At 35.5% G+C, this 16010-nt stretch overlaps 1 pseudogene; it reads right to left on the bottom strand.

The window, feature by feature from the left end:
• Positions 1-12953: 12953 nt before the first annotated feature.
• Positions 12954-13938, bottom strand: LOC109703274 (hsc70-interacting protein pseudogene; annotated as a pseudogene).
• Positions 13939-16010: the final 2072 nt, after the last annotated feature.

Here is a 16010-nt window from a genome sequence, read left to right on the forward strand (position 1 = left end):
CATTTCTGCGGTCATGATTCAAAGCAATTTTCCAACTCTTTTTCAGGAAATAATGAAGCTAAAATTTTCCCATACTGATAAGAACATTTTCCAACAATAACCAATCTCTTTTTTCCATAAGGAGGATTACTTTGATCTTAATCTTACTTCTGTCTCTAACTGTGATTACCCACACCTTTCAGAACACATTAGAAAGCCCTATCCCAAACCAAACTATCACGCCTCTCTTACATCTTGAATGCACGCAAAGTATTGATGCCTTCACTCAGATCAGTCTTTTTCTTTCAACAAGCAGGAGAGTATGGGAGAACCTGCATATTCTTTATTTCTACGTTATTTATGTTGAAGACATCTAATTCAATTATATTTCTAACTTAGCTTCTTTCCCATCAATTTCTAGATATTTACAAAAGAGATGATGGCATTTATCAGGAGTGAAATTTTGCATTGAGTGACAGTAAAATTGTGTAAAATGTAAGTTCACCATCAGCCTACTTCCATCTCACATACTTTTCTTTTACAAAATGTTTATTCCAAGCATGAATTTAAGGCTTCAAGTAAACTATGGAGGAGGTGATAGAAAAGGCCTCTCCTTAACTTTGAAATGGAAACTGAATATTGTAATTTTCAGACAAGATTGAGCAGAGCCATAAGTGTGTAATACTGTTGTAAGAGGTAGTGAGAGAGAGAATATTTGAGAAGAATATATCAATCACCCCTTTTCCAGCCAGAGTGAGGCCACTTACTTCTTCTATGGTTTTGCACATGACAGCAATGGTGTAACACGGAAACAAACTAACCCTAGAAATTCATTGATCTCATAGTCTAGTACTCACACATTATTGTCACTGTAAGAACTAAAAGAGAGGTAAGAAAAATCTGTCTTCTAAGGGTTTCCTCTGAAGTTTCAGAGAGTGTTAGATAAATATACAAATGACTATACTTATGTCAAAAAGTAGCCAGGAAGCATCTGGATGTGAGAACAAGGAAGATTGTCCATAGTGGCACCATTGTGGGAACTTTGAGATGGAATTTTGAGGGCTTAGTAAAATACTGATAGACCAAAACAGGAAGATAGCATATTTTCCATTTCTTTTATAATCATTTTTACAATGTAGGCAAAGCCTACATCTTGAACAAAAGAAACTGAGATGTTAATACATGTAGCATTCAAAGGAATCAGTAGATAATCATGTTTGCACTAGGCATTGTTTAAAAAGGAGCATTTATTATAAATTTATAAGAAATGTTCATTTTTAAAGACATTTAATACCTCATTAATATGCTATAAAGGATATTGTAGGGCAACAATGGTGAAAGCACTGGTCACGATTCTTTTTTAATTGTGGAGGATGATTTAGGTCAATTTGGAGAATTTGTACTTATCCTCTGAAACAACAAAAACACTACATTTTAGTGTCAGAAAAAAATATAGCTAGAATTGGAAAACAGAATTAATCTGGTTTTGGAGGTATGGGGTTGGTAGAAAAATGAGGGGTACAGAACAAGTAAAATACCATTATGACAATATATATAAGAGCATAATTGAGAGTTCTGCCAAGAGGAAGGAAGCAAAGAAAATGTTGCACATGTGAAAATCAACGGGCTTTGACTCTTTGGAGGGAATGTATTTGGGAGACAGAAGAGTCAAAGACATGCAACAACTTGAGACTAGATGAGTATACAAATGATTGGAAAGTCCAAGAGAGGAAGAAATAAAGTAAGTTTTTGTACAAATGGATATGAACTCTGTTTTCCTGTATTTCATTGGCTTTGTACCAGAAATCATTGAAAATATTAAGTTACTTAAGCAAAAGAGAAATGAGTACATTCAAAAGTCTCATTGAGACTATACAATATACCAGAACAAAGGAATTTATACTGCCCTATAACAAATGGTAAGTCACTTGTCTCTTTCAGAGACTATACTATATGAATGAGACATATAGTTTAAAGCCATTTCTTTAGAGATAGTCTTAATTTTAAAAAAAGAAACCATAAACAGTGCCCACTTTCAACTTTTGTGTACTTGCTCTTAGTGTTTTTTTTAATTCCCTTTGTTATAATTTGACCCATTTTTGAAGCTTGGTCCACAGCCTGTGGCCTAGTGGAAGTAAGTTAGGGAACCAAATGGAGGTGCTGGCCCTTTGAGGGGATATTAGGACCTGGTCCCCCCACACTCTCTCTGCCATGAGGTGAGTAGTTGTCCTCTGCAAAGGTCTGCTACATGGCATGCTAAGTTGCTACAAATCCAAAGCAATAGGCCATGTGACCATTGACTGAAAGCATGAGCCAAAATACACCTTTCTCCTTTAACCTGATCATCTCAGGTATTTTGTCACTATCAATGCACCTTTCTTCCCAATACACCCCTGAGTGTTTCTTCACATCTTACTCTCAGCAAATGATCAGAAAATCACAACTTAAGAAAAAAAATTTTAGAATCTTACACTACAATAATATTCTTATTTAATGACTCCTGAAACTGAAAAGCTTTTTGGAAGAAATGGGAAGCAGTAATGGAGATTGAACTCAGGGCCTCTTGCTTGCTAGGAAAATCTTCTATCACTTGAGCCTTTTTCCTTTTTTTTTAATTTGTTTTTCAGATAGGATATTCTGCTTTTGCCAAGGCAAGTTTCAGATCGTGATCATCCAACCTCTATCTCCTGGGTACCTGAACTTACAGGCGTGAGCTACCATACTGCCCATAAAGGCTTTGTAATATCTTGAAAATTAAACGTCAATAGCAGAATGATCCTCTCCAGTATACATACCAAATGTCTAGAAGGTAACCACGATTGCCTCTGCCACTTTGAAATCTTTTCCACAATCACAACCTGTTTGAATACTAAGTACCAAAAAAATGAAATGAACAAATGGATGACATTTAGAGAGCAATGCATAAGCAAGAGGAAAACAGGTTCACACTTGCATGCCATATGAACATGAAGGGAGCAGGTGAGGCTAATTCAGGGTGGCTCCTTCACTGAAAGCTCTGTATGAATTCACACTGAAAGGCATACTCCACTCAATACTTTAAAAATTATTTTGAAATCAAAGTCTCAGACTCACTCATCACACTTAATTGTAGTAAGTCAAAAAAAGTAGTATCTTTTGAATTAAAAAGTGCAGTTTTAAGTGTATATTCTAGTTAACATAACAGATTTAAACAATTATCTCTAAATTTAGTTTTCATTTGTGCTAAGAAAGAGAACAGAAATTGCCCTAATCTCTTAGTATTAACTGAGGAATAGGTCAGCAATTATTGCTTATAAGAGCCATTAAAAACCAAATTTGAGGTCAACCCAGGACTCTGTTATTGGTCATTCAACTAATATCTATCTAATTGTAACTTTATTCAGGCACTGTTGTAATTATTCAGTACATATTAACAAGCAACGCAGATGGAGGTACCTGTGGACATGGAATTACATTTCAGCTGGGAGAAGACAGAAAAAGACAAAAAATATGACTAGAAGTATATTGTGAAATATGCTAGCAAAAAAATAGGGCAAGATAAAAAATTTAAGCAGTATGGTGGAGACAGGGCACTGCTCTTATTGTACAAGTTAGAAGCCATAAGAAAAGAAACCACCAATATTGCCCTATTAATTTAGACATACATGTGTTCTATTGTATCCCAGAACCAATTATTTCCTGTGCAGTCAGATTTCTTTCTATTCTTCCCAATGTCAATTGTGTTTTTCAAACTTACTCAAACATGAATATTTTGAGCCTTCTACCTCTGTTCAATTGAACTATAAGATTATATGAATTATATTGAGGTAAACTCCCCCATTAGGTACCATTTTTAAAAGGGTACTTTGAAAATCTTCTATTATGTAAAGCACTATTCTTCTACTTATTTTGATTTTATAGAACCCCATCAGTGTGAAAAATTATGTAAATATTTAATACATACATTTCTATTGTAATAGTATGGCATTTAAAATTCATAAAAGCTATAAGTGAAAAAAGTGAATATAAAAAAAACCTACATATTATTTTTTTCACAAAAGGATAAGGACATTCATTTTCAAACTGTCAAGAATAATGAATTCTGCATACACACATAATATTACCATCCATGTTTATCAGTCATAAAAATTATTTATCCCACATACAATTTAAATCAAAGGTTTTACATGGCCACAAGGATTTGGGTTTAAAATTGTATGTATCACTCTTCATCTGCATACATAAAATTTTGTAAGCTCAATTAAGTAATCATCATCAGCTCTTTAATTGTCCATCAACAGTTCATGTAATGCTCAATAATAATCCAAATTTTACAATAGATTCCTTTCTGCAAGGATTTAAATCTCAAGGAACAGTGAATGTTTATAAGTAGCCTACAAAAGTAAACAAAATTACAATCTTTCTCACTATACATTTGTAGAGAGAATTAATGAAGAAATAAAACATATTTAAATTTGGAAGAAGCAAAAACCATAGTCATTCCAAAACAGATAATCATATTGTCTGGAATATTTTCTCAGCTTGTCAAGGCTTCTGAACAAAGAGTGCTCTAAAACTGCCATCTCTAAGACTCTCTAAGGAGTCTTTTTACTTTCTCTCCACATATTCATTCATTACAATTTCTTTCCTTGGTTTACAACAGACCCTAGTCTTCCAGTTCATACCTGAAACCATAGAGTGCTGAGAGTGTACTTCAAGGAGTAGAATGGTTGGCAAATAGGCACAAATTATGAGTCAGAGCATGAGGGCTGGTAGAGAGGATCAAGTAGCTGAACATCTATCTAGCAAATGTGAGGCCCTGAGTTCAAACTCAGGTACCATAAATAAAAAAAAAAAAAGTGATTTTCATGATGGCAAGATAGTAATGGAGTAACATCACCATAATCCCTCACAGATAACCCCAGTAAACAGCAATGCACTCACCTAACTCCCTGCATAACTCCTAAGGTAGTAAGTACCCATAGCAAAGTAGTTTTGATCACATCAATAACCAACAAGTGTACTGGTAAAGTGACCAAAGCAGAAAATGGGACTGTGGTCTTGTTTGACAGGAGCCCACATGGATGGGTAAAGAATCTTCAGAGCAACCCACGCACTGACTCTTAACTTGTGGAGAATCCAGAAATAAAAATAGAAAGAAATGGACAAAGCCTTATAGAACTCCCTTCTGAGACAAAAGTTAGAGTCCTTACCTTGGATACGACATGGCTTTTAGCCACTGTTGAGAAATGGAAGCATGTGTAGGGAAGAACAATTCAGCAGCTTCCAACCTGGAAAAGGATTACCACTAAAACACACAGCTGACTGTGAGATATTGGGGACTTGGGAAAAGAAACTGCAAGTTTACTAAGAACTGAGACTTGGCAGGCTGAAGGCTCAGACTTCATAACCCTTCATTGGAGATTGCCCAGCCCCTACCCTGATTACAAGCCCAGACCCTATTCCAGAGTTGAATCTAGAACCATACTGACATGGGTTAGCTTGAAAGATTCCAAACCTGAAGGAAAAAATAAATAAATATAGGTATGTAGGTAAGCAGGACGGTAGATGAAAGATAGATGACAGATGATGATGATAAATAGATAATCAATAAAGCAACTAAAAGCTTTGATTTTTTTTAAAAAATGTTTCATTTTGTCACTGTTGAGTTTTGAATACTTTCATCTTTAAGCAGTCATTTGAATTGATTTGTTTATCTGATTAGGATAGCTTCATACTCTTTCTCATTTTCTTTTTAGTTCTGCTTTTTCTCCTTTCCTTTCTCTGCAGTCATTATTTATTTTTTTTTAATTTTTGTTTTTTTATTTTCATATGTGCATACAATGCTTGGGTCATTTCTCCCCCCTGCACCCACCCCCTCCCTTACCACCCACTCTGCCCCCTCCCTCTCCCCCCCACCCCCTTGATACCCGGCAGTAACTATTTTGCCCTTATTTCTAATTTTGTTTAAGAGAAAGAATAAGCAATAATAGGAAGAACCAAGTGTTTTTGCTAGTTGATATAAGGATAGCTATGCAGGGAGTTGTCTCACATTAATTTCTTGTGCATGTATGTTACCTGCTAGGTTAATTCTTTTTGATCTAACCTTTACTTTAGTTCCTGGTCCCCTTCTCCTATTGGCCTCAGTTGCTTAAGGTATCTGCTTTAGTTTCTCTGCGTTGAGGGCAACAAATGCTAGCTAATTTTTTAGGTGTCTTACCTATCCTTACACCTCCCTTGTGTTCTCTCACTTTATTATGTGATCAAAGTCCAATTCCCTGTGTTTGCCCTTGATCTAATGTCCACATATGATGGAGAACATACGAGTTTTGGTCTTTTGGGCCAGGCTACCTTACTCAGAATGATGTTCTCCAATTTCATCCATTTACCAGCAAATGATAACATTTCGTTCTTCTTCATGGCTACATAAAATTCCAATGTGTATAAATACCACATTTTCATAATCCATTATCAGTGCTGGGGCATGTTGGCTATTTCCATAACTTGGCTATTATGAATAGTGCCATAAAAAATATGGGTGTGCAGGTGCCTCTGGAGTAACCTGTGCCACAGTCTTTTGGGTATATCCCCAGGAGTGGAATTGCTGGATCAAATAGTAGATCAATGTTTAGCTTTTTAAGTAGCCTCCAAATTTTTTCCAGAATGATTGTACTAGTTTACATTCCCACCAACAGTGTATGAGGGTTCCTTTTTCCCTGCATCCTCACCAACACCTGTTGTTTGTGGTGTTGCAAATGATGGCTATTCTAACAGGGGTAAAGTAGAATGTTAGTGTGGTTTTAATTTGCATTTCCTTTATTGCTAGAGATGGTGAGCATTTTTTCATGTGTTTTTTGGCCATTTGAATTTCTTCTTTTGAGAAAGTTCTGTTTAGTTCACTTGCCCATTTCTTTATTGGTTCATTAGTTTTGGGAGAATTTAGTTTTTTAAGTTCCCTATATATTCTGGTTATCAGTCCTTTGTCTGATGTGTAGCTGAAAAATATTTCCTCCCACTCTGTGGCTGTTCTCTTCAGTTTAGTTTTATGAAGTCCCATTTATCTATGCTATCACTTAGTGCTGTCTTGCTGGGGTTCCATTGAGAAAGTTCTTACCTATACCTACTAACTCCAGAGTATTTCCTACTCTCTCCTTTATCAACTTTAGAGTTTGTGGTCTGATATTAAGATCTTTGATCCATTTTGAGTTAATCCTGGTATAGTGTGATGTACATGGATCTAGTTTCAGTTTTTTGCAGACTGCTAACCAGTTTTCCCATCTGTTTTTGTTGAAGGGGCTGATTTTTCTCCATTGCATATTTTTAGCACCTTTGTCAAAGACAAGTTGGTTATAGTTGTTTGGCTTCATATCTGGGTCCTCTATTCTGTTCCACTGGTCTTCATGTCTGTTTTTGTGCCAGTACCATGATGTTTTTACTGTTATTGCTTTGTAATACAGTTTGAATCAGGTATTGTGATACCTCCAGCATTGTTCTTTTGACTGAGTATTGTCTTGGCTATTCGTGGCCTCTTGTGTTTCCATATAAATTTATCAGTAGATTTTTCAATCTCTTTAATGAATGTCATTGGAATTTTGATGGGTATTGCATTAAACATGTAGATTACTTTTGGGAGTATAGACATTTTTGCTATGTTGATTCTACCAATCCATGAGCATGGGAGATCTCTCCACTTTCTATAGTCTTCCTCAATCTCTTTCTTCAGAAGTTTGTAGTTTTCCTTGTAGAGGTCATTCACATCTTTTGTTAGGTTTACACGTAGGTATTGATTTCTTTTGAGGCTATTGTAAATGGAATTGTTTTCATATATTCTTTTTCAGTTTGTTCATTATTAGTGTATAGAAATGCTAATGATTTTTCTACGTTGATTTTATATCCTACTACCTTGCTGTAGCTATTGATGATGTCTAGAAGCTTCTGACTAGAATTTTTTGGGTCTTTAAGGTATAGGATCATGTCGTCTGCAAATAGGGATATTTTGACAGTTTCTTTACCTATTTATATTCCTTTTATTCCTTCTTCTTGCCTAATTGCTCTGTCTAAGAATTCCAGTACTATGTTGAATAGGAGTGGAGATAGTGGGCATCCTTGTCTGGTTCCTGATTTTAGAGGGAATGGTTTCATTATTTCTCTGTTAAGTATAATGCTGGCTGTAGGTTTGTCATATATAGCTTTTATAATGTTGAGGTACTTTCCTTCTATTCCTAGTATTCTTAGAGCTTTTATCATGAAATGGTGTTAGATCTTATCAAAGGCTTTTTCTGCATCTATTGAGATGATCAAGTGGTTTTTGTCTTTGCTTCTGTTAATGTGGTTTATTACATTTATTGATTTTCGTAAGTTGAACCACCCCTGCATTCCTGAGATGAAGACTACTTGGTCGTGGTGAATAATCTTCTTGATGTGTTGTTGAATTCGGTTTGCCATTATTTTGTTGAGGATTTTTGCAGTAATGTTCATTAAGGAGATTGGCCTATTGTTCTCCTTTTTGGAGGTGTTTTTGCCTGGTTTTGGGATAAGTGTAATACTGGCTTCATAAAAGGTGTTTGGCAGTTTTCCTTCTCTTTCTATTTTGGGGAACAGTTTAAGGAGGGTTGGTATCAGTTCTTCTTTAAAGGTCTGAGAGAATTCAGCAGAGAATCCATCAGGTCCTGGACTTTTCTGTTTGGGGAGACTCTTGATTGCTGCTTCAATTGCATTTTGTGTTATAGATCTATTCAGGTGATTAATTTCCTCTTGGTTCAGTTTTGGATGATCATATGTATCTAGAAATCTGTCCATTTCTTTAAGATTTTCAAATTTATTTGAATATAGGTTCTCAAAGTAGTCTCTGATGATTTCCTGGACTTCCTTGGTGTTTGTCGTTATTTCCCCTTTTGCATTCCTGATTCTACTAATTTGGGTTTTTTCTCTCCTCATTTTAGTCAGGTTTGCCAGGGGTCTGTTGATCTTGTTTATTTTTTCAAAGAACCAACTTTTTGTTTCATTAATTCTTTGTATGGTTTTTTTGGTTTCTCTTTCATTGATTTCAGCTCTTATTTTTATTATTTCTCTCCTTCTACTTGTTTTGGGATTTGCTTGTTCTTGTTTTTCTAGGAGTTTGAGATGTATCATTAGGTCATTGATTTGGGACCTTTCTGTCTTTTTAATACATGCACTCATGGCTATAAACTTTCCTCTCAGGACTGCCTTTGCTGTGTCCCGTAGGTTCCAGTAGGTTGTGTTTTCATTTTCATTGACTTCCAGGAACTTTTTAATTTCCTCTTTTATTTCATCAATGATCCATTTTTCATTAAGTAATGAGTTATTCAGTTTCCAGCTGTTTGCATGTTTTTTGTCTTTACTTTTGTTGTTGAGTTCTAATTTTATTGCATTGTGATCAGATAGAATGCATGGTATAATTTCTATTTTCTTATATTTGCTGAGGTTTACTTTGTGCCCTAGGATATGATCTATCTGGAAAAGGTTCTATGGGTTGCTGAGAAGAATGTATATTGTGTAGAAGTTGGATGAAATGTTCTGTAGACATCAAGTAGTTCCATTTGATCTATTGTATATTTTAGATCTTGGATTTCTTTATTGATGTTTTGTTTGGATGACATATCTATTAATGATAATGGGGGGTTCAAGTCTCCCACAACCACTGTATTGGAGTTAATATATGCTTTAAGTCTTTCAGAGTATGTTTGATGAAATTGGGTACATTGACATTGGGTGCATACATGTTGATGATTATTATTTCCTTTTGGTCTATTTCCCCTTTTATTAGTATGGAATGTCCTTCTTTATCTCATTTGATCAATGTAGGTTTGAAGTCTACTTTGTCAGAGATAAGTATTGCTACTCCTGCCTGTTTTCGGCCTATGCTTAAATGGGTCTCCTGTAAGCAACAAATTGTTGGATCTTTCTCTTTAATCCATTTCAAAGAGTGCCTTTTGATGGGTGAATTAAGTCCGTTAATATTAAGTGTAAGTACTTATAGGTATGTGGTGATTCCTGTCATTTAGTTGTCTCAGTTGTTTGAAGGTTTGATTGTGTGTACCTAAGTTGAGGTTACTCTCTACTTTCTTGCTTTTTCTTTTCCTGTAGTTTGGCGCTGCCTGTCCTTTCATGGTTATGTTGGGTTTCACTTTGTGTGTTCAGAATCCCTTGAAGAATCTTTTGCAGTGGTGGCTTTGTGGTCACATATTGTTTTAGTTTCTGCTTATCATGGAAGACTTTTATTGCTCCATCTATTTTGAATGATAGCTTTGCTGGGTAGAGTATCCTAGGGTTGAAATTATTTTCATTTAGTGCCCGGAAGATCTCACCCCATGCTCTTCTTGCTTTTAATGTTTCTGTTGAGAAGTCTGCTGTGATTTTGATGGGTTTACCTTTGTATGTTACTTGTTTTTTCTCTCTTACAGCCTTCAATATTCTTTCTTTAGTCTCTGTACTTGTTGTTTTAATGATAATGTCGTGGGGTCGTTCTTTTGGTTAGGTCTGTTTGGTGTTCTAGAGGCTTCCTGTCCCTGAATGGGCATAGTTTTCTCCAGAGTTGGGAAATTTTTTGTTATTATTGTGTTGAATATATTACACATTTCTTTTTCTCACACCTCTTCTCCTTCTTCAATGCCTATGATTTCAGTTTTGGTCTTTTGATGGAGTCAAAAGACTGTAAAATAGGAACAGTGTGGGAGGGTTCTTGTGAGGGCGGGAGGGAGAATGGAGGACCTGAACGTGAGGAAATATGGTTAATAGGCTTCATATGCATATACAAAATAGCAACATGAAACCCGTTCCAATTGCTTTAAGTGAGGTGGGGAGGGACTTGTAGGGTGCAGGGGATTGTGGGGGCTGTCTAACCAATGTACAATGAATGTAAGGATACTCAGAATTGCACAATAAATCCCCCCTGTACAATTAATATATCCTACTAAAAGGAAGAATAATGGAAAGAATAAACCAATTTGGAATATCATACATATATACACAGAAACATCAAATGAAACTCTCTGTACAGCTATCTTAAACAAATAAAAATGTCTTTTTGTGAAAAGTGAAGATAAAACAGGTCTTTCTGAGGGGTGATAAAGGCAAATGGGGGAGGACATAAGGAAAGGGTGAAGGAGGGTGAATATGCTGGAAATATTATGTACTCAAGTATAAAAAGGGAACAACTTGACCTGTTGTAACTCTTCTAAGGACAGGGGTGGAGGAGATAAATGAGAATGACAGTGGTCCCACTACAATAATAATATGGTAATAAAAATACAAACAACAAATGAATCAATAAAATAGAGTGTGGATAACTGGAAATATTGGAGTGGCATATTCAATGTTTTGAAGAAAAAATAAAATCATAAACTCTTACTTCTAAAGTAGGAAATAAAAACACAAACTTCTTTAGTGGAATTGAGTTTGAATTCAGGGCACCTTTTCTTACTTACATCACACCTCCAGTCCAGTTTGCTCTTCTTCTGGAGTTGCAGGCCTCATGAATTATTGGGTCAGGCTGGCCTTAACTTTGATCCTCCAATCACAGCCTCCCAAGTTGTTAGGATTACAAGTTTGAGACACTAGCACCCAGCAAATAGAAACTTGTATAGCTTGAAATACTATCTCTGAAAGATAAAAGCAAAGTGAAGACAATTTGAATTTTTTTAAAATGAGACCATTTTTCATATGCAAACCTGTAATATGAGACATGCTAAAAGGTTTTGGATTAATGGGAAACAATACCAGAAGTAAGCATGGGCCTTTTAGAAGGAATAGAATACACTAGAAATGGCAAATATTTAAGACTATTTTTTCTGCTGCAATCTAAACAATAAATATGACTGCTTAAAGCAAAATGGTGACATTGTTAGAAAGTTCTATAACATATGTACATGTAACAAATGTAACAATGAAGGATGAGGGAATTACATGAACAGGTATGGTTCCAAAGCTTCTACATTTTACATGAACACAATATTGCAAATGCTAAAATCTGCACAAAGTTATGAGTATATATTTTAATCTCAAGAGCAACTACTAAAAGTTTTAGGAGAACTTAATCATTTTTGAGGCAGTGATTATCATTTTAATCAAATCTAATTAAGTAGATCAATTTACTTGTGATCGAATAAGCACTGACATTACACTCTTATTAAGCCGGTTCTACAATGTTTATTTCCATGGGTTTAGTTTGGGTTGTCATTATAATGTATGTATGATGGTAACCATAATACTTTAAGGTTATGTGTAAAGTAAATCTAATCACAACAGTCACTAGACCTCTAATTTGAATTCCCTACTTAAAAGAATGTCTTTCACACTATCATATAAAAGTACATCCAAAAATATTCATCACAGTATTATTAATATGGAGAATGGAGTGGATACAATCTCATTTTTGCTTTATGTGGAACACAAATGAAATATTCTTCGATATACTGGACATGAACACACTGAAGTAATTCAATTCTACTGAAATAAAACAAAAACTCATCCCTTCAAATCTATAAAATTTAAATGCAACACTATAGGATTTAAAAGATAAAGAAGGATTTTAAAAAAAAATGCCTTCCTAACCAATATCCAACTCGAACTTAACATAGTTAAATGAGTTTTATTTACTTCCCACTAATAAATTTCTATTTCACTCACACTACAGCAATAAATTTTCTGTGCATATCTTCGTTGCCTGATCATCCAAAGAGAAACCTCAAAATAATTAGTAAAGAAAATGGAGGAATCAACACCCTTTTAATTTGTTTTAAATATTTTCAAGGTTTAAAAAGTAAAGTTTGTAATTCCTTGTGGGAAAACATTATCTGAATGAATACATAATGGCAAAACACTGAGAAATGCTTAGCTGTATTCCCTGCACAGGGGTAGGGATTACCTTCAAAGCACCTCACCATTCCTAATGAGAAGGTCAGAGATACACTACTGTGACATCCACTAATGTCCTAGGTTGATTTTCCTTCAGCAAGGACTTTGTCACATGGGCTTTATGCTTGACCTACAAATTTGACTGACAATATACTGATAAGATTCATAACCTTTGGGTTACTCTGCTATTTTTACATATTTATGAGTTCTGGGTCACCCCCTGGAAGGCCACAATACCTTGGATCTAGCATGCTGCAAGAACTTGTGGATGACAAAGAATTTCATTGTACCCAGGCATTCTTGACATCCCAGACATGTCCCTAACATTCTAGGCATTCCTCAAAAAGCCTCCGGAAAAGTACCATACTGAGATTCTGATTGTCCTCAAACTTCTTCCTACTCAGGGCACTCTAATACATTTCTCAAGCTTTCTTGATCCTTTCTGTGCTTTCTTTAAGAACAATTTTCTGGGCCCTTGTTAGACTGCTTTCAGCAGTGCGCTAGCATTATCATCATAATCCAGTTACAAACAAGGGGAAGATCATGGGCTCCTTTTTCCCATTGTCCAGAATCTGTGTGATTTTGCTTGCCACTTGTGACGCTCAGCTGAATCAGGACTTATTTCAATGGCTCTGTCACAGTCTCAATTGGCAGCATTTGGATTCCATAATTTGTTGAAGACTCAGGCTCTCTTGGCATACAGTATGGCCAGCCAATGATTTACCTTGATGACATCTATGAACAAGTAAATGTCTTTCTTTAATTCACCACCATTTAAGACTTCCATGCCAGTCTCTTTCTTTTCATTTGCTTAACCCATCATCTCTTCAGTTATCTCTACATTTTCATCTCCCACCTATTTGGGCCATCATAGTCTTGTTCAATTACACCTTCATCATCCATTTCTATATCACTTTCCTCACTCATGATTCATCTGTCTTTATTTTTTCCTCTGTCCTGTTACTGTTTTGTATTCCCTGACATTTTCCCCATGTTCTCCTCCCACTACCTCAGGAAGCACATCTCCTCAGGGTGCAATATGCTCAGATCCTGCTTACACAATTTCACTTAGGCCTGAAACTCGCTCACTTTGCCAAGGTCCATGGTGGACAGGTGGTCGACATGGCTGGATTAGCCTTGGCAAGATTCCAGTCTTGTATGATGGATCAGTTTGACCATGTAGAAGGTGCTGGACTCAATCTTGAAGATATACATAAATGGGAAGCATCAGTGGGTATTATGAAATAATTGGTAATAACAGACTAGATGTAAATATACCAATGTGAAAGAATTTTCTACATATAACTAAATAAAGAAAAAGCAAGACAAAAAAGAATTCAGTTCACTAACACCTTCAAGATAAATTTAAAATGTATACAAACATAACAGTGATATACATATTACACTAACACAAACAAATACATAGAAATATATCAGAATGGTGTTTTATGAGTCATTAAATGGTCTTTTATGGAGAAAATAAAGGGAATGAGAAAGGAAAGAGCATGTAGATAGATGAAAGAGAGACAGAAGAGAAGAGAAGGAGGGAGAGAAGGATGGAATGATGGAGAGAGGAAGGGAGGGAGGAAGGGAGGAAAGAAGAAAAATATTTGAAATGCCAAACATAGGTCAAGTCAGAATACCAACATCTACCCACATCCATAAAACCAAATGAAAAGCAATGCTTGGCCTTTAAAACTTTTGAATTGTACCTTTGCCTAGTGCTCTGGGCCAAAGCTTAGAAAACAATAGTTTGAAAACAAAAGTCAACTTACCAGCTGTTTATGTAAAACCAATGAGTGAGGAAAACATTTTAAACAACTAAATTTTAAGTAATCATATAGGTCATATGATTTCATATAGGTCATTGGATTTTTTCTTTTAGACTATGAAAGGCCAAATATGTAATATGGTATTTTAAGAAACAGTTTGCTGACCCTTATGCAGATTATTGAAATATAAAATAATTATTAACTATTCTTTCCTTTGCAAGACTTGTAATGAAAGCTATGAGAAATGATTTTGGAACAGTTTTTGCAGAGGCCACAGAAGGAATCTGTCACTGAATGGCAAACCCTAAAGTAGAATATGGAGAAATGTGCTACTAGTGGACTAAAAAATATTAGATTAAGGTAGACATAAAAGATTCCTCAGAGGAAAGCTTAAGGAATAAACATATTAGCACTAAAGCACAAAGATTTAGCAGATTGTGTTATCCAAAATGGACATAACCAAATCACCCATCCCACAGATTTTCTTACAATATGATATTACACCATTCCCAATGACAAGTAGGGTCTATTCTCCTCCTTGAATCTAAGCATGCCAGTGACCATGAAGAAAATGATGCATTCATGTCCACGGCTAAGTCATAAAAGGTGATCGAGTTTATATCCCAATTTCTTGAGTTGGTTTCCCTTGAAACCCAGCCTCCACGAGCTGAGGAAATCAAGAACACATGGATAGGCCTTGAATAAGAGTTCTGCTGGACATCTCCAAATGAGGTTCCAGCTGTCAGCTGGCCTCAAATATCAGACAACTAAGTGAAAAAGCTTTCAGGATGCCTTCAGTCTTAACCACTATTCAACTACAATACATATGAAAGACTCCAAGCAAGAGCTCTGAGAGATAATAACCAACTGATTATTGCAGTTTAAAGCACCTAAATATGTAGGTAATTTATTGCTGTTTTATTTTGGTTTGTATAACAATCACTAATTAGTAAAACTATTCGTTGTCTCTTTTACTGGAGAGTAAAAGAATATGCCAAATATTATTCAATATATTAGCAAATCAGCCCTGTGCTGAGAAGCCACTGCTGCAAATGGCTACTTGATCTACCTGATTTCATGATACCTTGTCAGAAGGAGAAATCTCAGGAAGTTGCTGGCTACAGCTGAGGAGCTTCCTGAGCAGAAAGAAATGTGGAGGAATGGGAATTTAACAGACCATGACAAATGTTTATTAAAACTGGTAATCATTGTTTGAATATGAAATGTCCTCCCAAAGTCTCACTTGTTAAAGGCTTGGTCCCTGGCACAATGTTCATATGTGGAGATTGGGAAATACATTAAACATGAGGTCTCTTCCTTCCTCAAAGGTTTAATGCATTGATTAACTCACAATTTGGCTGAATTATTGGAAAAATGTGGAAAATTTGAGGGCAGGGCCTAGTT

The sequence above is a fragment of the Castor canadensis genome, chromosome 8, assembly GCF_047511655.1.
Source record: "Castor canadensis chromosome 8, mCasCan1.hap1v2, whole genome shotgun sequence".
NCBI classification, from domain to species: domain Eukaryota; kingdom Metazoa; phylum Chordata; class Mammalia; order Rodentia; family Castoridae; genus Castor; species Castor canadensis.